Genomic DNA, 25,426 nt, shown 5'->3' on the forward strand with positions numbered 1-25,426 from the left:
GTCATGGGCAAAGTCGCGTCATACAAACGCCATCGGCTACGCCTTAGAAAAGCCGGAAACAACTTGTAAATAAACAATCGTCTGCGGTGGGGGTTCGGGGTCCCTGCCTCCTCCTAATCCTCCAGTTGATGCTAAACTGACAGGAGCGTGGTGAAAATCTGCGGCGGAATGGTAAAGAGAAGAGAATGAATTTGACAAGAGTGGATTAGATATCACACTCGACTCTATTTGAGGGGGCCTTATTGCTTGTAGATTCAGGAGGGGTAAACATTTGATGAAGGGCCTTACAACGCTTCCGAGAGCGATGGATAAAGTGGGCGGCTGGCGAGATTGGACAGATGTGGCGGGAGAGGAAAGTGGCGCCTGCCCGCCAGTTGTGTGTGTTTGCCAAAGCAGCACGCTTGCTCAGTGGGCAAATGCAACACCGGCGAGACGCGGTTGGCAGACATTAGCAAAAATTGTTAAATGTACCGTCTCGCTGCCCCTTGACATTGATCAGATCCATTTTTATTAAACTTTGCCGAGAAAATTACGTTTTCATAACATGCCGCGTAGTTGGAAATTGCATATGGAGTTGTTTTATTTTTTTATTTTGGGTGATGATCATCTTAAAGTGCATATAAAGTGAAAATAAACATCTCCTCAGTGTTGTTAACAACGCTGCCAAATCCGAATGATTAAAAAGAAAAGTCAGTATCTAAAACAATGCTTCAGAATGTGAAAACTCAAGCGCTTCTCTCTGCTCTGAGATGCTGTGGGCATGTCCATTGAATGTGCTGAAACCACTCCCCCGCTCACCTGTCAATCATACGCCACGACAACAACCTGGAGAAATGAAAGCTACTTCGTCTAGCATCTTTCTCATGCCGACACATTACAACATGTTGAAACCGCGAAAATGGATCTGCTTAAAAGCCTCCAGTGGCTGAAATACATCCCGCCGGGTCACCATGGAACTTTTCCGCGGCACAACAACGAGGCGTTCTATAGCAGCTATGCCAGCCCAAATCCCCGGTCTACATACTAGCTATCACGTTGGACTTTTTTTTTTTTTTTTTCTCGCTCTCACTCTAAAACTACAGTGGGGCTTGGGCCAAGGAAGCTTGATGTATGCAAAATGTAATTCATTCCCCAAATCTGTCAACATTTTCCATCATTTTCAGTGACTAATGCAGTCAAATTCAGCCACACGCAGGAGTTGCTGTGCATTTTGCTGCTGATTCAAATTAGGATTGTTGGACGTCTTTTCTCCTTCACACCCATTGCTCTCTCTTTCCACATTTCATCCCTTTATTTCCTTGTTTTCCCCTCCCTCCATCCCTCTATTGTCTCACTTCCATCTCCACCCTCTTCATCCTCGGTCCCCTCTCTTCGCTCTTTCCTCCACCCCCACTCCATGTTCCCTCCCTTACTCCCTCCCGCTCTCTCTCTCTCCATTCCTCTGGCCCTAAAACCAGCCCCTCGGCCGCCCGCTTGCGCTCAGATGGCTGTTACCATGACAACCCCCTTCTTTCAGCACTGGCAAAAAAAAAAAAAAATAATGAAGACAATGTGTTTTCCATTTAGATGAGTTTTCAGGCGCGGCAGGGAGATATGGAGTGTCCATCTTGCCTCCTCTTTCACTGCGGAGGAAATGTAATTAAAAAAAGAGAGGTTTCTAACTCTGTCTCTTTCTGTCCGTCTGTCTGACACCACGCGCACGCTAGCAGCTTGTAACGCAGCCGGCTGGTAAAGTGAGCTCACTATTGTGACCACAGCCGAGGGAAGCAGCAGGAGAAACGTCTCGCTGCAAACAAGCGGCGTGGAAATGCAGCAAAGGGCGGCGGGCGGCAGGTAGAAAATGAGAAAAGTTCTTGGCGCCGCAGCCGCCAATTTCTCTATTGATCGATTACGCAGCACAATGAAAGGAACGCTGGGAAAATAATGAACATTGCAGGTTTAGTTTGAGAGGTTTACGGGGATGAGAGATGAGCATTTCGCAGCATCACGCTCCAGGCTGGGAATAAAAGCCGTGACCGGTGGAGCCTTTGTTTTGCGGGTTATTAACTTATACATAGCACAAGCAAGGCGAAACACTTGTTATATACTTTAAAGCTTAGACCCAACAGGGAGTGAATTCAGATGCAGCGACCACAAAAGTAAAGCACAGTGGGGGTTTAAATATGTTTTATACAGTGCTATACTAAATTCATAACATAATTTGAAGCCACAAGCAGCACTGTGGAACAGTGGTTGCACGTGTGACTCACAATTCTGCGATTCTGGTGTTGAATCTCGGATTAGGCTTTCTTGTGTGGAATTCAGCTTCTTCCCACTTCAGAAAAACGTACCATCAATGTTAAGTTTACTAAAACCTTTAAATTGTCCATAGGTGTGAAGGTAGATGTGCCGTGTAATTGACTGATCTCACAATGAAAGAAATGGTTATTATTGTATGATAGTAGAATCTACACAAGTGAGCATTTTACAAAAAAATTCACAGTCCGTTTATTGTCTTCCGTCTATCCGCATTTTTGTCCAGCGGGTCAAGCTGGTCCAACTATCATTTTAAACGGGCTTCCGTTAGCATTTCCGTCGAACAACTTCTGGCTCTAACGCCACCCCGCCGGACTAAATGGGCGACCATAGACTAAAGATGATTACATGGAAGGAAAAAAATGCCCTTTCACCTATGCTTAGTCCATCTATTTTTTTTTTATTTTTAAGTTTCCCATCTATCGTTTAATGCCTCCTAAATGGGCGTCCGTCATAGGCAGATAGACGGAACGGTCCGTCAGATAGGTAGAATGGCCAGCTCTGAGAATCTGTGGGCTTTTCTAAAAGTTACGAAGGAGGTTTCATGAGGGCCCAATTACAGAAGTACATTAAAATGTTAAAATGTGTCCATCCTGATGAAAATGTATACTTTGTCCAAAAAGGTAAAAAAAAAAAAGTGTTGGTGGCGCACCCTGAACCCTGAGCCCCTTGAAGCCAGTTAGACTTCACATGAAATTTGGTAGACAGCTATTATGAGTAGAACCTCCCAAAAAAAAAAAAACATTCTGACATTTTGGTTATAGGCGCCACATTTGGTCCTTCAAAAACGTCATTGAGGTTTTGCTAACAAATTTGAACTATGTAGTACATTAGCCAAAGATATGATGCTAATTTGCCAAAGTTACAGTTAGATCAGCGACCCTACTAGCAGAAATTGATTTCCGAATTTCACGGCGGACCAGCTGAAATGTTTTTGTTAGCCCACAGGTTGCCAGTTCCCCGACCCTGGCGTTAACAACATTCCTGGTGACAGTAATATTCATTGTGTATGACCGAAAACACCAAATATACACGAGTCTCTAAAAATACTGCTACCTATAGGTAGGTTAACACAAAATTACAATTTTTTTCTGTTTTCATGAAGTGCTGATTTTTTTTTTTTTCTGGATTACAGGCACTAGTGTTGGATGTTCCGTTCAACAAAAGGAGGAGCAGAAGAAAAAAAAAACGTGATGAAATTAAAGTTTATTGTGCAGGGTAAGGGTGGTGAGTCAATGAAGTCGAGTAATAAATGAATGGCGAAGGGCAGCAGTATATTAAGTGTATGTCTGTGTGTTTACAGTGGAAATAGTGAGTCAGAGACATTTTCTTTGGGTCTCTTTTCCAGTGTTTATGGAGAGTGGTGAGGAACAACACTTCCTGAGAGGAAAGCCAGCTTTCCGAGACCAGACCCTCTTGCTCTCTCGTTCTCTCTCTTCCAGGCCTCTGCAGAAGGGGGAAGCTCTGTCTCCAATTGAGCTTTTCCACTCGCTGCCGCCCAAATACGAGAGACTTCTACGCCTGTGCATGTGTACGACAGAGGTGATTAACACTAATGTGGAATAGAAGAGACAACCTTTACAGTAGGGCCTGAACTGAAATTTGAATCCGACAATACTTAAGGTAACAAGTGCTCATGATTTGTACTCAGTGTAAGTAGAGGCACAGAGAAGACTTCTCTACTTAAGTAAAAGTACAGACTCTGAAATGTACTCAAAGCGGAAGTCTACCCAAACATATGTTTTTCAAGAATATGTTCCCAGCAGGTCCACTAGTTGAAACACGGCATTCCAATTAATATCGCTTTTGTGGAATAAAAGTTAAGCAGCAAAATGCACCCGTTTTTAGCCATCTCTGGGGGCGGCCATTTTGTCTTTTGTCGACTGAAAATGACATCACAACTGCTCACAACGACGAATCGCGGCTGGCCTGTTTTCTGAATCCGAGTCGTGGTTGGTCGTTGTGAGCAGTTGTGATGTCATTTTCAGTCGACAGAAGACAAAATGGCCGCCCCCAGCGATGGTTAAAAACTAGTGGATTAACACTTATTCCAGAAATACAATATTTATCAGAATGACCTGTATCAACTAGTGGGCTTGCGTAGAACATATTCTTGAGAAAAAAATGTTTGCGTTGACTTCCACTTTAAGTACAAAAGTAAAAGTGAATTTTCAATCTAATTTTCAAATAATGATATAGATTGGGAATGTTTTGCTTCTCCGAATCCATTCTGTCAACATCGTTAATGCTACCTGCTTCAAGTTCCTCCATGTCACTGCTGTTCGTTTTTTCGGGTTTATCAGACTCCAGAGTCACGATCAGTCAAGATTTCAACCTTGGTTGACTTTCACTTTCTCTTTTGGAGTCTCTTTTTTATCATTATTGTTACATCAATTGTTTTACAACATGTTGTAACATGTTTTTAGCCAGCTGCTCGCTCAATCTCTATCTGAAAGCGTGAAGCCGCAATGGCTGTGTGAAAGCAGCAACTGTTGGGAACCGACCAAATGTCTTGTCCTCTTTCAGCCACTTGCAGAGACAAACTGCTTGCACTACAGTGGCTGGCGCTAACGTGTGCACTGGTGTCTGTCGCTCCAGCATGTTCTGCATTAAGGTCAGCCAAGTGTTTGTTGTTCAATTAGCACACAACCATGTTCTTCGGGGCACTTTTTAAAATTCACTCGATAGACACGTTTTAACATGTTTTTCGATTTAATTCATCAAAATTAACACGTTACAGTGCTGGCCCTTCCAAATTACAACACAGCCTTTAGCTTCATGTCCTCATAAAGTGCCTGCCACTCTGTATTAATTACATATAGCGCAGAGTCAGCCTGATATTAACATGCCCTGCAGGGAACGATGTGCACGTAAAGGTGCTCAACACTAAAACACCTGATCATTAGCCATCCCGTCGCCGTCTTGCTGGCTGTTTACACGCCCGCAGCGTTAGATCCTCAAAAGGATTCCAATGTGGGTGTTGCATGGTATATACCTCCATATGCACACAGCCTTTTGATGAGCAGGTTGCCTGTACAGGGAAGAGGGCGCTCCTTAAGTGCCCCACTGATTCTTCCCACATGCATCCATATTTGATGCACAGCACATGGCGGCCTCTACAGAACACGCTCCAGGCAGTGACGAAGCCACAACGCGAGCGCCACCTATATGTTATCTCACTGTAACACCCTTGTTCATGTTGCCAACCGCACACAAATCCCACCGGCTCAAAATCGCCATACTCCATCAAATCCGGCGAAAAAGTCTGTTTACTGATGATCCGGCGCGAAGACAACGGGCCGCGGGTGAGAAGGGCGAGGGAGGGGGGAGAGGCGGTCAGGGAGTGGCATGCTGCAGGAAGCTTTTATTATCAGCCATTGGAAACGAGCTAGGTGGGATAATTGGTCTCCCTAGCTCGACGCGCAGCATGCATTTTTAATGAGACCCGCACTGTTGCTCATTTCATATATAAATTGCAGATTACAGCCAAATGCTGGTTGTTTCTACTTGTAGTGGTGGCGGTCATGGTAAGGGGTGGGGGGCTGTGGAACAAATAGAAATGTTTAATTATTCTTTTGCCTTTAACTACTGTTGCTTGTATTATAAGTAGTGAGGCGCATAATTACGGTTTAAACATATTAGCAGGCTAAATTGATTGTGGGAACTCAGCTTATGCTAGCAGTTTAATTGGTTAATTCAAATTATTTTCCTGGGAAAGTATAACTTTACACATATATATATATATATATATATATATATATATATATATATATATACATATACACACACACACACACACACACACACACACAGACATTCTTTCATTCTTTTTGGAAAATTCTTTATTAGAGCTACAATGGCCTCTGTCTATTCCATCCCATAATGGAGCAAATGAGGTCTTTCTATGTTGAAATTGTTCTATTGTGTCTAAATGTGTCCAGTCCCAATAAGTATATACACATACCTTTTGAAAACCAACTTTGTCAAATAAAATTAATTCAAGTTAACTTAGCAAGGTAGCTAACTGACAGAGAGACAGATATACTAATGACTGTTAGCCAACTAGCTAATCAGTGGATAGCTAGATACAAGTTAGCTTAGCTTATCTAGCTAGCTCTAAGATAAAACAAAGTAAGACAAATCGATAAGTAGATAGTTTCTCCGTACCTGTACATTAAATAACTAATATAGACTTCTTGAAGGTTAAGTCGCAAAAAAGATCACTGGATAAATAGCACAACTCAAAATATTTCACATATTTCAATTTTTATTTCAATGTTATACTTTCTAGTATAAGCTAGCTACTCCACGCACAACCGGCTCCAGAAAAGACTTGTGACCTCTCCAAGTGGCTGCTAATGTTCTTAGTGACCTGAAAAGAGCAAGCCTGTGCGGTGTGAGAGCGGTCTCAGGCTGGCATTAGAGAGCGCTGCACTCAACTGGGGGGGAAGTTAAGAGGCTGACGGCGGCAAGCAGAAGCGCCAGAGTTTAAGTGAATTAAGCAAACTAATTCGCATTTAGCGGCGGCCCAAGTCGTGCTCACTGCACGCTGGAGGGCGCGGTGAATGGCCCGCCACCTCGTAATAGCATTAAACACCTTCTGGAGTGATGAGTGGGAGTGTGCAATGCTGCGAAGGGGCTACAGTGTTCCCCTGCAATACACCTTTTCATACTGTTTGTCAATCATAGGTGCCAGGGGTGTAACGGTACACGTGGGTATATTAATACAATTTGGTATGGCATGTTCGGTTCGGTCCACTTGCTTTCGGTTCGGTCCACTTATTAGTGCGAGCTTACGCGCGGGCACTATTGACTGTTGCACGCGGGAGAGGAGGGCGGCGGCACTAAATTAGGAGCCAGGACACCAGAAGCCGTGATAAAACATAAGTGCATGGATAAATGGCATTATAATGACATACGCAAACAAGCCAGAGCTCGAAGGTCCCCCGTACACTGCGGTCTCCGGTTTGGGAACATTCTTCCCTGTTAAAATCGCCGATGGGGAAAGGTCCGTCTATAAGTCCCAAAGTTGTGTGCCGACATTGTTACATGAGATCGGCGGCTATACTGTAGTAAGCACGTCTAACATAATAGCACTTAAAAGGACATAATCCGACTTTGAATGTTTCTTAGACAAGGAAACAAGCAGTATTTTTAGCCAAAAACAAAGTACAACAGCTCTGTTCTTCGTTCTTCCCTGCTTCTCTCGCTAGCCGTACGATGAATTCATGAACCTCAGAAACATCACATCTCAGCAAAACACAAATCCGACCACAACACAGATCAGCCAATTTGTTAAATATGCTGTTGAACATTCAAAGATTTCAATGCCTAAAAAGTGTAAATAATTTCATAAAGGCTTTAAAGTTAATGTATTTCATTATAAAGAGTTTTATTACGGTTAGCAATAATTGTAACTGTTATTGTATGTATTTTTTTTCATCACAAAAAATGTACCGTATTTTCCGGACTATATGTCATGCCGGAGTACAAGTCGCACCAGCCATAAAATGCATAAGAAGACAGAAGAAAAAAACATACATAAGTCGCACTGGAGTATAAGTAAGTCGGCCCAAAAAATCCACAAATATGTGAAGCTGTGGCTGCTGACCCCTGAGTCTGAGGAGCCAAACTGTAAAGGGAAGATGAGGCAGAGAAGGTCACTAACTAAACTCAAGTTGTAGTCGATGTTCCTAGGGAGCAGAGAGAATAGATGCCTGAATATTATTTTATGCACTGTTTGTATGTGCAGCTGCTTCTTGTGTTAAAAAGTAGCAGTTTTTGAAGGTGTATTATTACATAACATCAATGCTAGCTTGTTAGCATGTACAGTATGTGGCGTTTAGCATTTGATGTTAGCATTAAGCTAGCGGACTTTCATTAAACTTGATTTGGTTTGGTCTGGTTGAACAATTTGCTGTTTAAATGTACAATGTTTAATTCTATTTTGTTTTATGTGTCGATTTTGAAGTCAACTTCGACCGCGAGTGACAAATGAACACCTTGAAGCAAACACACTGTGACATGATAAAGAACAAGTTGAATACGGTCTTGCTATATCGCAGATTTTTCACCTATGGTATTGCCGTCGGGTCTGGAACCACTGTACTGGCCGTGGAGGAAGATGGCAGTTTGGACAAAGAGAGGCAGGCAGACAGCTAAGTTTGATGAATGGTGAGGCTTCTTGCTTTTCTCGCCGCTTTCTTCAGGGACCTCCCACTCGCCCCTCCTTGAGGTCCACAACCCGGGACACATCCATCAAGCTCGCTAACATCCTGCTCGCGTGAAGGCTACCGGAGGACCTCGCCTCGGCCCGTTCCCTCTGCAAGCTGCTGTTTGCTCTGCCCAATAATCCTTCAGCCTGTGCAATGTCACAGTGTCACAGGCTAATACTCAGGTACTTCATGCATCATTTAGCGGCGGAATGCACATCGGATTCAGTGCAGAGGCCATAATGAGCTGACACCAGAGAAATACCACTTTAGATTACATACTTTTCTTGGCTGTGGGCTCTGTGTTAACACCGCTGAGTACATCCAACAACACCAGGCACGCTTGTCAAATGTTTCAAAGAAATTCATACAAAAAAAAAAATCAAGCACTATATTAGCTTTGAACTGGATTTTCCAGCTGCACATGCACGAACGAGATGCGCTCAGACCAAATATCCCCCATGACAAATTTCACCAACCGTAGTGAACACGCTTCAATTGAGACACGATATTTGCCTGTTTAAATTCGTTCAAGAAAGTGTTCCAAATCCCTTTGGGTAGACAGACTGCTTATTATACGTTAAACCTCTTATTACTCATTTTCCATTATCATCATTAATAAACATATACTGTACTATTTTAATTTTAAAACGGAGTAAAATAACTCAATGCAATAGACCTGTACTAATTTTCCCCTTGACTGGAGACCGTGCTTATCGACTTTCTAAAGCACAGAGGTTACATGTAGGGCTGCCACAAACGATTATTTTGCTAGTCGACTAATCACTTACAGTAGTCGCGATTAGTCGACTAATCGGATAATATATACCGTATTCTCCAGACTATAAGTCATGTTTTTTTTCATAGTTTGGCCAGGGGTTCGACTTATACCCCAGTGCGACTTGACTATGTTTTTTTCTTCTGCATTATGCATTTTATGGCTGGTGCGACTTGTACGACGTAGCGACGTATAGTCCGGAAAATACGGTAAATCGCGGCAAATCGAAGCAGCAAGTTGCTGCTCTTATAATAACCATCATTCGCTTACAGCTTGAATTTTTTTTATGTACAAACTAATTATAAAGACAATTAAAATGATAATAGTTCAACTGGTATTAAACTGTGCAACTTAGGCCATCATTCGTGACGTGTATAAATGATGGAGCAACTGAAATTGATGGCCGTCGTGCTGCCAAAGGCAGGTTTGTAATTGTATTGAGTAAATTTGGTGAAATGCGCCATACCTTTTGGACCAACACGAATTAGTCCTTCCACTACTTTACCCACAATGCTTCTATTTACATCACATATGACCAGGATCACCACTACTGCGCATGTGTGTTGTAGAGAGGAAAACAGCGGGAGAGAAAAATAATGCAGCAAATAAATAAATATATAAATAAATGACATCAAAAATTAATTGTCTACGATTTTGATTCGTCGACGTCGTTGTGATTAGTCGACTAATCTTGGCTGCTACAGCTACATGTCTGAATTTATTTCATTGCCGCAGTCTACTCATGATAGTGCATGCGTTTTTGAAGCGAATTCTACAAAATTCTCGGAAGAATGGATTCAATCATGTCACACAAGAACTAAATGACATTTAATTTATCATGCGTGCATACAAACATTGTAGTCTCTGGAGTGCCTGCCCATCCATCTAGCGTCAAATTACACAAGTCGTTTTCTTCCTTATAATCAGAAATGTGTCTTTACGCACGCCGTTCTGTTGCATCACAATCAGGCTGATCTAAAGTTCCTTTGCCTGTGATTTGGCAGCCACTTGGGTGAAAATTGACCATTTTCTAAATGAAACCACAATCATCTCAAAAGCTAAACTGAGAAGCAGTGTTGTTGGATGCCCAGGTCATCATTATTACAAAACTGGCGTATAAGAACGGAATGTAACTTTACACGGAAGCAATTACTGGTGTAGCCACCACATCCCCAAAAAACGGAATTAACTTTGAAACATTAAAAAGAATGAAAGATTCAGCAACATACTGTTGCATCCAATCAGGACTTGCTTTGGCGTACCACGAAGCAGAAAGGGTTAGACGGCCTGGGAACTATTTTAACTTGTGGAAAAATGGCATTAAATGGCAAAGTTCAAATAACGGGCAATGCGCCGCTATCACTCCGGCGAGCCGGGGGGCCCCGCCCTCCCCTGCCCAGCATCCTCTCCGCAAAACACAGCACTGAGCAGAAATATCTGGATCAGACAAATGAATTCTATTTTGTGACGGCAGACAGACAGACCCACTTCATCTCATCTCCCCCCCCCCCCTCCCTCCGCCACCCGTAATCCCAATCATGCAGTCGGACGATGAGGAAGAGCGCCTTTGGGGGGGTGGGGGGATAGAGAGGGAGGGAGGCTTGCATAACAATGAAATAGGCTTGATGTCATCCCCTGGGGGCTTGAGATGGAATGGACTGCCCAGCGGCTGAATCAACACTTGTTGGTCACGTTGCTAATACTGCTCAACATAACGGATGAGGCTTCTATTCACTCTCTTGGCGGCCTCGTTTCAGCTAAGAATAATAAACTTTACAGCTGCAGAAACAAGGAGCCGGACGGCCATTTGTCTCCCGATTACATGAAGCTAACTTGTAATTTAGCCTCATCTCCTGTGGTGTGTGTGTACGCAGTGGACATTAGAGATGTGTGTGTGTGTGTGTGTGTGTCTTGCGTGCGACAATGTGTGCTCTGTATTCTTGGCGATAACACGGAGCTGCTGGAGGAGAGAAAACAGCACTCATCGATTTTGCGCGTTTCTCCATTGCAAAGACGGGTCGATACACACCCACAAACACAAAGACAAGCTAAGGGGGTGCATGCACGCACGCGCGCACACACACACACACACACAAAAGCCCGCGCGCACATTTGCGGTCGGCTGCCACTTGAAACGAAGCAGGCAGGTAATCATAGCTGCTTCATTACTTGCCAACAGGCTCACACACAAGCGCATGTATGACAAGAATGCAGAGCTAAATGATCACATGACGTCCTTCAGGTACAGTGGAAGCTACAAAGTCATAACTGTCCCCATCGTAAAATCTTTATGAACTGTACAAGCAATGTTTAAACATCATAGAAGTCATATAAAGACAAGCTTTCCACTGGATCCCGCAAGTATATACAACTAAACTAAGGTCAAAGTAATTGAAAGTAATTTGTCTTCCTTTGAAGACAAATGACAGACATGTCATGAAATTGTGTATATGGTACCTTCTCGGCAAGATTATTTGCATGTCATGTTAGAATTAATCTTGCCACATCTCAAGAAATTTGAATATTATAGCGAAGTTCTTTCATTTAAGCAGATGAATTTAAAAACGGAATCTCATATTACACATATATATTGAACGCACAGCAGAATAATTTTCAAAAGGCCAATGGTTTGAATTTGTTGAGATGGTGAATTTATTTTGGCTGTAAACTATAATCATCAAATTCTAATAGATAATCATACTCTGTCTAATGAATCTACATAATATGAGTTTCATTTTTCTAAATAAACTAATGGTATGACTCAAGTTTGACACCATACAGTAACAATAACCATACCCCAAACCCAATATATAAACATAAACATAACATGCACATGCGGCAAAGACTCTTCGTAAATTCTACTAACAACCCAGGCTGAACTTAGCCATTCCCCAAAATCAGAGGTGGGCATTGACGGACGCCAGTTTTGCTGACGGTTGACAAATGACGGGACAGCTTTTAAAAATGACGGACTGACGAATGACAGAAGTGAGTTTCATTCATTGGTATAATCGTCAATAACTGCGTCAGTCAGGGACGGACGCCCACTTTTCAGACGTTTTATGGGAGACGGGCTGACAGACGATTACGTTCAGTTCGTCGCGAAAAATGACGGACTGACGAACGACGGTATCCTGGCCGCTGACGGATAACGGACCAGCAAAATGTAGCAAAATGCCTACCTCCGCTCAAAACACAAAGCGTGTCTCTCCGTCAACCTAGCAACTCCACAAAATTCCTTTCCACCAATCACAAGTACATGGTGAGCAGTCAGACCATTTCCTTTGTTGCAGTACGTTACCATTTTCAGTGTAATGGTGATTTTCAATCACACCTTTTATCTTTGTCATCACTGGTTCCCTTCTGTGGTGGCGTCCCACAAAAATGACAAAAAGTCAATGGAAAAGCAGTACAGACGAAACAATTGCTACGGCATGTTAACGGTCTGCCTAGGAGCCTGAGGGAAGAAGCTTTGATCAAATACCAGCTCAGCTGAATCTGAGGAGCAAATTGATTACAACATTAAAAAAAAAAAAAAAAAAAAAAACTCCAATCAATCAGAAAATCAAACACTGTCAAGTGTTAAGACAATGTTTTCTCTCCTTTGTTTGTGATTTCTAAAAATGTTTTTTTTTTAATTTTTTTTTTTAGTCGTAGTAATTGATTCACTTGCAAAAACAACCTAAAAGTCGTCATGCATCATCGTTGCTGACGGGCAAGTGACAAAGAGGAATCTGATGCCGCGGCGCGGAACATGTGAGCATGGCGGCCCCCGAAAATACCGCGACAGCTGTCAACCTCACGTCACCGCCAAAAACTTAACGGCAGCATCTGACGAGAGATTAAGGAGCCCTTAAAATAATCGAAAGCAAAAGTGGCCCGTGACTCGAGGTGAGATGGAGGACATCTCCTCTGGACACTTTCATGATATGAACCAATACTAATAAACGTGTATCTTGAATCTTTGCAAATAAGGGAACTCCAATATTGATTGAGAAATACAGGTGCAGAGACATGAAAGCGGTAAATGGACTTAATTTAGCAGAGTTTTGTACAAAATGAGCAACACTTTTCTACACTAATTAGTAGAAATCCATCTAGCAATGGGATGATTAAAAATCAATGACACTGGCCAAAAACAACAACAACACAGGTGCTTCGTAGTCGCCTGTTTTTGCATTACAAAAAAATCTCGCTGCTTACTGTTATTGGCTGGTTTTCTGAATTTTTGCTTGATTTTCACATGAAACATGATTTGCATTAAGAAGGCTTTTTGCGCTAACGACTTTCTTGACACCAAAATACAGTATATCGTCGCTGTCCTGTGAAAAACACTTATGCCCATTTTTTCCAATTTTCTTATCTTTACGTGAATGGTATTTCCGCGTTACAGACATCGCATTCATGTGAAAATTCAAATTTTTCAAAAATTGGACATAAGTGTTTTTACAGGACAGCGACGATATGTTGACCAGTGTTATCGATTAACCAAATGTAAACATCTTCACACTCAAGCACTAGCCAAAGTAAAATGCCAGTTAGTCCAAGAACGTATTATCTTTTATTGTGAAATATGAAAAGATGTAGCAATATTGAAGGGATTAGTGAGATCAACTTACGATTTCTACTGCAGCCCGTCTAGGCGGTAAACTGCTTGGTTCAAAATTAATACAACCCCGGCCTAATTTGCCTTGAGGTGATGCCATACATACAATACAACCTCATTGTTATAATTAGGCCCATCAAATTTCAAATAATAGGAAAAATTCTACAACCAGCATATAATAGTTGAGGAATTAAGACATAACCTCCTCTATCAAGTAGTACTTGCACAACAAGTCCAAACCCACAATTTGAACTCGGGAGCACAAAGGTGGAAAACATCAAGCCCTGATGACATGGAACCATTGTGACATTTCAAGGCGGACTCACAGGAAGCATGTAAGAGACACATGAGCGTATAATGGAAAGCACGCTCAGGGGGAGAAAAAAAACTTGGCCTGTTCCTGACTAAGGAAAAGGTACTGTGGAGACGGGGGTCAAACGGAATAAAAACAAAAAGGAAAGACAGACAACGCGCTTACGTAACTCTTGGTGCTCGACTGTTTTCCAACACGTTAAGATCATCCAGGCAGCTGTTACGCATTACATCTCTCGACACGACACTATATCAGTAAGTGTCTTTGCTCACTACAAACTTGAGATCAGTGCAGTATAAATAAATTTTAATTTTGATCAGCGCTATGGTGCTTAATTTTAATGGCTTACCCAGAGAGTAATAAATATTTAGCGGCTGCTATTTAATCAAGAGATGCATGATGCTCATTTTAAAGCTGAAACTAATCAGGTAATTAGTCGTTACCAAAATGAAACAAATGACAATAACTGCACTAAGTCATGATAAAGGGACATTTTAATTTGCAAATACCGCATTTAATCATGCTTTTGTATTTCTGCACTCCAAGCGAAATGGAAATTTTCTCACTGTCTTAAATTTCTGGCACACCTATATCAACAAAGCACAAGCCTTTAGTGACATTTTTTTTTTGTTTGTTTTTTTTCAATATCCAATAGAATAATGGAGAAGGACATGGCTGTGTGTGCCAATGAGACTTTGCTTCAAAGTATACGCTAACAAACAGCTAATGTTAGCGTAACCGCTTTAGTAGTTTGTTGCCTTTCCGTCACCCCTCCAACTTTTGGAATGCACTTACTTCCATTTGAGCTAAGAGCTCCTTCTTCTGTAGCCATGTTTAAAAAGCAGTTTGCTTTTAGCAATTATATTTTGATTTAGGTCTGTATAGTTTGTCAGTCGTCAAGGTCATGTTAAAGTTGAACCAAGGCAACTGGACTCTTGTTGTTAATTTATTGTTTTTTGTTTTTTTTCTGAAAATGTCCATACTTTTTTTTTTACATGGTAGGACATAGTACAAACAAAGTAGTTATTTATACAACCTTGTAAATAAATGTGAATCCTTTTCTGCGAGACTTGCTATGAAGGCCCACAAAACTAATAGAAGCACATTGCTCTGTTGTTAGCATTAGCATAGCATTAGCATTCCTTCTCCAAACACGGCTGTAACGTTGTCTTTCTATTGATTTCGTTTGACAGCCCTTTGTCGCTGTTGTTACACTTCTTGTCTTTCGATTCATCAAACAAAACACAGTTGAATTGAAAAACATGTTATTATTCAATTAAAATGTGATTAACTGCATTGAATTACTAACAAAGCCTCTAATTAATCAGATTATTTGGTAATCGAGTCCCACCAGTAGTTGTATAACTGTTGTGTTCTTGTGCATGTTAGTGTGTGAGTCTGGGGGTCGTCTGGCCAGACAAGACCCTAACCTCCCCCTTTCCTGCTTCCTCCCCCCCGCCTGCGTCAACAGAGCAACAGATTGACCTCGTGAGGCCCCCGGAGCCTCACGGGTGACCCACGACTGAAATTCGAGCCCTTAGCTTTCCACTCGGAGGTGAAAGCAGACATAAACACAGCAAACGCACCAAACGCGGCAAGACACCTGCAGCACAAGGAGGTTTGTGTCATTATTTGGCACGCTGGCATCAGGTGTTTCTCAAAAGAGGCAACAAACATTTTGATCTATTTGTAGCAACCATCATTTATGATTGTGATTGCGTGTGTGTGTGTATGTGTCTGGCATTCAGTCCCCCAAGCAATCTGTTTCCTTCTGATAAATATTTTAAAAAACTGACCACAAACACAGGTTTGTGATCAATAGGGACTTTCCCAATTTAGCCGAGAACTGTCAATCAAAGTGACAGACTTCTGGGACTAGTTCCAGCGCCGCTTCACATCAAAGGAGGCGGGAGAGCAACAACTTGCGGTAAGTTGACATTTTAAATAGTAACGCATGGGTGCAGTTAACCACAATTTGTTCTACCGGGAATTATACAATTGTTTATGATTGTAAACAATGAAAAATATTGCCGTACTCAATTTATCCGTCAGAATTATTTCGGTACCACCTATATTAGCAGTCCATAACACTTGTGGGAATTGGTGATAGCCTCTATGCTATTGTTATTGTTTGCAAGTGCTTGTAAAAACGTTGTTGCAAATTTACAACATCCTCTCTTGAAACACGCAATGCAAGATGAGACCAGCCAGTGTATTGAAGAGACAATCATGTGCAGGGCTCCCAATAATTACTCCAACTATAATTACGGTAAAATGTATTTTTGTATTGAACTGTTCCGTAGCGCAAATGTCAATGATGTCAATGTCATCGATTAATCGACTTTGACTTGACTTTTATCACACTGTAGTCAACGACAAAAAAAATCTTAAGTCATCCAACCCCGAACACCAACATTAAAAAAAAATGCATGTTAGGACTTTGAAGACTTGTTTATAGGTGCGAGTGTGTTGTTTGTTTTTATGAACTGGCTTGCCTAAAGTCATCTGGGATAGCGCCCGTCACCCTAATGAGGGAAAACGGTATGATTGAATGAAAATGAATAAATGTCATAACAGTATACATTATACATTCATTTGCATTAGATCACGGTTAACAAATGCACGTGTTTCTGCTGCGATCACAGTTTTTCACAGCGGCTTACGAGTAAATTACAGCTGTAGGGGGAGCCCCAGAGCAAGTATGACTCCAGCATGTGCCACCAGGGAGCTGGAAGAGGCTGCGGTAAAGTAAAGATGGCGGCAATAGCTGAAGGTTACGCTGCCACATTCATTAGATGAACAGACTGCGCCACGTGGACGTAAACAGATACACATGATTAATGTGCTCATATATGGAAGCGTGCTCGTTTCCTCCTCACAGTTCATTAAGAGGAGCGGAGCCTATCTTGGACTGCGTTGCTTCATCCCTTCAAAGGGGGGGGGAGTGCTGGGGGGGGTGGCTAAATGAGGAGGCCACCCACCCCTTTTCTATTATGACAGCAAGCGCATGGAGAAAACCCACACGAGCACAGGAAGAACATGCAAACCCCACAGATCCGAACCAGGGCCCTTTCAATTGTGAGGCAGACGTGCTGATCACTACGCCGCCGTGCCGTGCTGTTTAAATCTAACCACAACTAATATGCTAAGCCTTTTAAGATGTTTGATAGACAAAAAAAGAGGGACCAGGAATCAGTCTGTTGGCAGGATGTCCATGATTTTTTTTTTTACATTAACATCTGCTTGGTATAATTAATGTGTGTCTGCAATTGAAATTTCATCCATTTTATTACTCGTATCATAAGAAGACCCAGAGTCTGATTTTTTCCTTTGCGAAAATAAAGCCAGCTTCCTGCTCTCTGGCTGTTATTGCACATTTGTAATATGACATTTTGTAACATTACATACACAAAAGATATATGAATAACTAGGTTTGAAGCTAAAGGCCAGTATAAATTGTTTGTTAAAATATTTTTACCTTTACATCTTTAAAGGGGGGGTTCATGACAAAAAAATGTTTACAATTACTCAACATTTTCAAACGGGAAGGCAATTTGCAATTTTGATATTTTAGCAAGGAACATGATATTAAATAATTTGCTTTTGCGGGCCATATAAAATGATGTGGAAGGCTAGATCTGGCCCCCGGACCTTGAGTTTGACACCTGCGCTGTAAATCAAATAAAAATCTAATAAAAATATTTTTGCACTTAAAACATTATCAGTGGTTAATAATTGCACTTAATTTAATTATTACTGTAATAATGAATTTTTGTTGTAAAAGAAATATTTTGACATGTTTTATAAACTCTTTTTTTTTTTTTTTTTTTTTTACATTATCTACAAATGACTTGGCCCATTTTAAAAATCCAACGTGGTCCTTGAGCTCTCAAGTCTGCCGACCCCGACTTCAGATATTCACTGGGGGACAGTTAAAAATAAGGTAAAGATCAGTTTCCTATCAAACACGATATTGTTGACGTAGCCATAAAGTCAAATCAAAAATGAACAGGAAGTGTGTCTGAATGTAAAATGTACGCAGAGGAGGAAAGGGAGCCTTATCTTTGCAGCAATAAGGATAAAGGCTCTTTTAACAGGATTTGGCCTGACCCACTGCGTTATAGCTGGGAGCTGATGCAGCAGTGGATCATTTTTCCTCTCCAAATCTGTTTTGGCATGGTCAGGAGTGCCACAGTGTGTGAGTGCATGTGTGTGTGTCTCTTGTTGGGGAGGGGTGAGGCCGCCAGCCGAAGAGAGAGCATTGTGGTCCAATCTCCAGCCTTTTTTTAATGGTGCGATTCTGACAACACAAGGCTGGGTCTTCCCTCACTGCTCAGCTGAGCAATCAGGTCACCTCGTCTTGACAGACAGTAACACACACTCACACGCACGCACACAAGCATGCACAAAGACGTAAACATGCACAAGTACATGCAGCCCGCAGCTGTTGCCAGTGATGTCAGTCCCGATTTGGCCAAAATGGTCTTTTGTTTCCGAGCGGCAACACAAGACCAAAGAAGAGGCTTCATATAGTCTCTCTCTAAAAAAAAAAAAAAAAAATGTTGGATTATTGGTTAGTTATTGGTTTGAGATATCAAAGATGTGATCAGGGTTCATAAAACCCCCCCAAATTAAGGTGGAATGTTGAATGCCTCTGATGTTTTAAAATTCACAAATCCACCGAAACACACCTCTGCAGTCGAACAAAAGCTCAGAATTTAAACTGTCATTATTCATGAAGTCATACGAGACTCATGTTTTCCTTTTTCTTTGCTTTGTTTCTGCATTAAGACTCAACCATCAACATACGGTTGTTAAACACATTTTAGTTTCAATGTTTTAATGCTTGGAAAAAAGCAATACGAACGGTGGATAGCTTCTTTTTAAAACGAGAATGACAAAACGTGTGACACATCTGCAAAGCATTACATCTTTGGCACAAGTTATATCTGTACAAGTGGTGTTAGAAAGGTTCTCTTTTAAATCCAAACTACAAACGATGAGGTTTCACCTTCAATGACGGTCAAACAACGAACCAGCACATCTACTAAAAGATCCTCCATTTGCCTCATTCAGTGCGTGAGAAGAGTCAAAAGTTGTGACAGGACAACTCACAATGACCTGAGCATCCAACAGTTCCCTGCCAAGGACAACATTACCCAATCTCCCAACTCACTTGACCTGACCTGTGTCATTTCCCCCCCCCTCTTTCCCAAGCTCAAGTGGCTCATCAACGGGATCCATTTTGAACGCAACAAAGCTGCGGAGAATTCTGGAAGAATTCCTTCCGGGAGTGCATTAAAGGGTGGCAAAGAAGGCCTGGTTGAGTGGGTGGGCAACACTTGTAGTCTGGATTTTGAAATATACCAAACCTGGAACTTTTCTGACACGGCATCATTTCCTACGGCTGAAATTGTTTACTAAATCAGAAGGGTCACATTTCCGAAAGATTTACACCGATGAGGACTAACATCTACAGAACAGAACACAGTCTGGTGAAGAACAGAAAAACATTTTGGCAAAACGTCCGAGGAGCTTAGGTCTCATTTTCACTCATCTTCTTCCATTGTATGTCTGCGTCTGTGTGTGTGTTTTCATGTCAAAGGCCGAGCCAACTGCAAATCTTGGACCGAGCCCATCGAGGAAATGAGAAGTTGCGCTCGTGCCCGGGAAGTGTTCATACTCCTGCCTATCCCGTCTTCCTCTCTATGCGTGTGTGTTTTTCTCCCGTGTGTGCTCTCAGGAACACAGCTGACATGCGATACAAAGCCGACACGACACACTCTGGGCCTATTACGCCGCTCGTAAATAATTCTGCTTCTCTTGACATGTCACGCAGCGGCTGGTTATGCTCTAGAGTTGATTGGGTTTGTTCTGATTACAGGCCAGTTGGTTACAATGAAGGGCTAAACGGCCCCGCGCTCCCTTTTGTCAGGCGAACGTGTGCGAGAGATGCAAAATGTCATCATCAAAGCACATCGGCGAAGGCGTTGATGTAATCTGTTAACAGCTATTAGCGTGCGGAAGACCGATTACAATGCGGGGCACTTTTTTGGCGCGCGCCGCCTCGTATCGGCACGGCGCTCGACGCCTGAGCATCAGCTCGCGTTTGTTGCCTGAGAAGAGTTCATCTGAATGCTCTCCTTCTGCTAAGCCTCATGAAATATTAACCTGATAAAGTCGTGTTTTATTTCCCCCGAAGGAGGAAACGGTGCAGCCGCGGGACCCTAGTAAACAAAGCCGGCAGTTCTCACGAGTTGATTGTAAGAAATTGCATTTTTTTTCCGATTACACAAAACCAGAAGAAAGCTACTGGAAGTTACAGTGACGTTAAAATGCGGCATCTTGTTATGCTTAATGTCTAGGCTTTTGCTTAATGGAGGAAAATTCATCGAGGGAACAAAATGCAGGTTGTTTACGTAAAACGGGGTGCGTACGTAGACTGGGACTGAAAAGGGAAGACAACCCCAAACCTTTCTTTATAAGAATATGTTGTGTGCAGGCCCACTCGTCGAAACACGACATTCTGATTAATATTGTGTTTGTGGAATATGAGCTCACCTGTTTTCTGAAGCTGAGCCGTGATTGGTCGTTACTTGAGCCCTGAGCATTTGTGATGTCCTTTTCAGTTGACAGAAATGTTAAAAAGCCGCCCAAGAGATGGCTAAAAACGGGGGTGGATTAACTCTTATTCCACAAATGCAATATTTATCAGAATGTTGTGTTTTAACTAAGCAATAAAATCCACCTGTTTTTGTACATCTCAGGGGGCGGCCATTTTGCCACTTACTGTCGACTTAAAATGACATCACAGTTGCTCAAGGCTCAGACAATGACGAATCATAGCTCACCTTCAGAAAACAAATAAGCTGATTGGTCGTTACCTGAGCCCTGAGCAACTGTGATGCCATTTACAGAAGTGACAAAATGGCCGCCTCCTGAGATGGCTAAAAACAGGTGGAATTTGTTGCTTTACTCATACACCACAAACGCAATATTAATCAGAATAGGGGTTGACTTCCCCTTTAAATTGTTAGGAAAAATATATTCATCTCTTTAAAGTAGGTCAGGGATGGGCAACTGGCAGCCTCTGAGTGGCTCCTTGATTAATTTGAGTAATTACTGTATTTGAGTACCCCCATTCTAAATTGTCTATAGGTGTGAATGTGAGTGTAAATTGTTGCTTGTCCATCGGTGCTCTGCAATTAATTGCCAACCAGTGCGGTGTATACTCTGCCTCTCAGCTCAACAGTCAGATCAACTGAAATATTTTCCAGCTCACCCGCAACTCTGAGGCCAAGCGCTCTAACAAAATGGGTGAATGGAATTAGTGTACCGATTCGCTTATGTGGCGCATGCAGCGGACACATTGCCAAACAACTGTTACTTAGCGGGTGTCATTTCAAATTTGACGGGTGGGAAAGGAACTGCCGAGATTATTTGCGTACGAGAAATGAAAAAGTCAATTTTCCATGATAGCTCCTTTCTAATTCTATTAATTAGGACTCCTGGTATGCCTCATCACACGGCCAAGTGGAAAGCAGCGTAATAGCATGGTGCGGGGCTTATCGGGCAGCAGCGCAGAATCTGATCAGAGGTCAGATTTGTGCACCCCGCCAAGATATTTTTAAAGAGCGACGCGATAGGCCTGTTTAGAGAAGCAATTTCTCCAGGCAGAACAAAAGGGCAGAGTTCACACAGAAGAGAAAAGCTGGCGTCCAAATATGTGAGCAGAAAATGAGGGCTGTGAAGTCAAATAGAAAATCATTGGAAGGGATTTTATAGACTGCAGATTTAATGTCCATCTGATGGCAAAAAAAAAAAAAAAGAGATCGGAATTAATCCTCTTAGTTGTTTGTTTGGTAATCTGATTTTGTCTGATTTTTCAGGCCGCTATCTGAGGTTAGGGTTACCGATGCTGCCTCTGGACGCATTGTGGCGATTTTCACCTCCAACAAACCCCCCGCCGCCCCCAAGTCCTCCCCTCTGGCATGTTATTCTCCACATATTAACAACATATCAGCAGACTAAATCCCCCAATCAAGAAGATACTGTATGTCTGCCTGTGAAATGATTCCCCCACTGTGTCAGAGCGGCACACTATGCTCCAAATAAATGACCTACTTTGCGCATTAACACACATTTACATGCGGGGCGAGATCAGGGACAAGCTTCATCGTTTATGAACCCATCTCACTTTAAAGTGCAATGCGTGGCTCCGGTCCAATTCTTAGAAAACATCACCCTCTTCTAACACTGCAGGCCAAATTGAACCGCAGGCCTCGCAGCGGAATGGAAACGAGGTAATCTCCCTTTAGAAATATGAACATCATGTCCAGAAGGTTCTGTGGTACTTTGAAGGGAAGGCGGATCTGAAAGCAGGGGGCCACTCTAAAGCTCCATTTCCACCAAGCTATCTTAGCAGGGCACGGTTTGGACCTGGAACAGCATTAGCTAGCTAGCATGCTGTGTTCCTTCTTCTTGGCTGTGGCTTTTTTTGTTTGCTCCAATTCCATTTGGGCAATTCTCTGTCGACCATTCAGTTGATAATAGTAATAATAATCTAGCGCCACCCTTCAAGAACCCTATTTTAGCTAAATTTAGCAAGTGAAGGGTGCCGAAAAGTACTGCGGTTTGAACAAGTTAATGAAGTCACGTTCCTAGCAAGCGCAAGTTTGTTAGTTTGGTTTGTATGGGAAAACCCAAGCTACATAAATAGTATGATGTCAGAACAGGGAGACAGCGTGTAACTCGCCACACAATTCTTTATTTAAATGCCACGTTTTGTCATCGACTCTCAACACAGAAGTGATGTTTCTCTGTCAACCAACCAGTGGACAACAGCATGTCTAGTTATGTATGTTTATAAAGTTTATATAAATGCGCAGAGTGCATTATTAGTGTGGTGCTATCAAAACGTATACATTTATTATTATTTATAACTCAATTTGGGGATTTGATTACTGTTTCCATTATGGTATTTAATGCATGTATAAATACAATTGTATTGTATTGTATTTTTGGTGCTTTTAATACGTGTTCTTATTTTGAATATATATAAAAAAAATCTATATTTATCCATAGTGGCTGATATGAAATACTTACATTCTTATGAATATTTTCAGCTATATTGCCAACCCTTATTTTCCAACTTCATAGTGCAACTTAATAGCATTATTTGCACTTTGGTTTATTTTGAATTGTTTGTGTTTTTTTTTGTATTTTGAACTTCAGTTCTGTATTGCAGAGTGGCTGTTTGGGCTTTTGCCAGAAGTAAACAAAATGTCTTTCTTTAAAATTATCAATCATTAGTTTAATTGGAATCGTAATTGTGTCAAAAGTACTAGTAGTATATGTTACTTTGTATCTGTGAGTAGAGTTGAGTACTTGTACTGGTATTGGTCTGAAAAAAAGTGCTATTGAACTTCCCTAATGGAAACACGAAATGTGTATAATGCCTAACTACTGCTGTGTGGAAATGGGGAATAGGTTTCACTTCTCAACTTTCAAATATGGGCACAAAAACAAACTGAACTGTATTGTTTGGTTATAACTGGGATTTATAACAGATGCACTTTCATACTTCAAACCAAAATGAAATGCATGTCTTGGTGAAAATGGGCCGATTACAGACCTCTGTTCCAGAAGGAATCCATTATTCAAAGTTGCCGTGAGGGCACCTTAGCTTAGTTGAAATGCACAAGCAGGCAAAATACATAATGAGCAAAATGGCTCTAATTAAAAGGAAGAAAGTATCAGCATCCTGTGTATCTTCGCCGTAATCTGTGCGATGCAAACGTCGCGGGGAGTCGAGGCGATGACGGGTTGCGTAGTGTCATGCGACTGCGAGTGCTCGCGCACGCAATGAAACACAAAGCAGCACAACGGTGCAGAAAAATGTCAACAAGGCTTTGGACACACGTCATATTGACTTGGAAGGACGCTCGAGTGCACAGCCACACGCGACTTGACATGGATGAATGTGTAAGTGCTTCCTCTTTTTCCGTCCATGATCACACACACACACAAGCTAGATTGCAATCCATGATTGCTCATGGACCATGATAAGAAATTGTAGTAGATGCGTAATCTGATATGCATGACTTGAGGTTTCACCGCGCCTTTCTTTTTCCTCTTGGAAATCGCAGGTTGCATCCATAATTTACGGAGGCCTCCGTCTGTTTTCCTCCCCTTTTCCACTCTGCCTCTCCCTCCCCTCTTCCTCACCCCTTCCTCGCCCCGCATCCCACTCTTGGCAATCTGGCTTTTGCAGCTTAGCTCATTAGCATATTGCACAATGTGCAGATGCCACCAAAAATTATTCACCTTGCAGCGTTTTTGATGCCGTTGTGCACAAACACAAATTACTCTGTCAACAATTTTGCACAGCGGCCCAAAATAAGGTAGTGGGGCAAAAAGTCTCAATTTTGGTCTAGGGTGTGTACTTTTATGTCCTTTTCCACTGCACAGGACCGGTTTGGGGCAGACTGTTTTCCACTTCTGCGGGAAACTGCAAAAACCACGCTGCATTGAAGGCATCAGGAGGAACGCTAACCAACAACAAGGGAATGTCAACTATAGTTACTTATCAGCATTGAGACCGTTTTTATCCGACAGGACACTGAGGGCAGCAAGAAAGTGCACAATGTAACAAATTGGAGACTGTGGAGTACAATAAAACTAGAGTGACGGTATAGTAACGAGATAAACTAACATGAGCATGTGTCTTAATTTGTCTCATTTCTAGCAATACAAATCATTTGCATGCTCCGTTCCATGAGGTAAGTAGACACATTTTATGCGAGAGGAGAATCGGGACTGCAGCGGCAGGCTTTAAGTATCGGTGGCTGGTATCGGTAGCCTCCACGAGAACCCAATACCTTAAAATAAATCCAGTATTGGCCAAATACCAATATCTGGTGTGGGCATTCACACATCAACTCCTTTTTTATATATATTTTTTTTGTACTCATATTTTTTTGTTATATTGTCTGTTTTCAAATTTATTAGGAAAGACCAATGGCTGCTGCAGCGAAGCGGAGACTGCGGCACAGAATACTGAAGCCACTAAGGCAGAGCAACAGGCTAAGCTAAATTTAGCATATGTTAGTTGCTGCCATCTTTCACAGAATATTGTATGTCATGTATGTAGTGCATGTGTAAAGGACGCAATGTAAATGTGAGAGAAAATTGAGGGCAACTGCAGTAAAGTGGAGACTATG

At 42.0% G+C, this 25,426-nt stretch overlaps 1 protein-coding gene across 1 annotated transcript in view; it reads right to left on the reverse strand.

Moving 5' to 3' along the window:
- zmiz1a (zinc finger, MIZ-type containing 1a) overlaps positions 1-25,426 on the reverse strand; it is a 179,362-nt gene that overhangs the window by 51,683 nt on the left and 102,253 nt on the right. The gene's annotated exons all lie outside the window — the stretch shown is intronic.

Source organism: Filicampus tigris, chromosome 11, assembly GCF_054856515.1.
Source record: "Filicampus tigris isolate MCC_2025a chromosome 11, RoL_Ftig_1.0, whole genome shotgun sequence".
Classification (NCBI taxonomy): Eukaryota; Metazoa; Chordata; class Actinopteri; order Syngnathiformes; family Syngnathidae; genus Filicampus; species Filicampus tigris.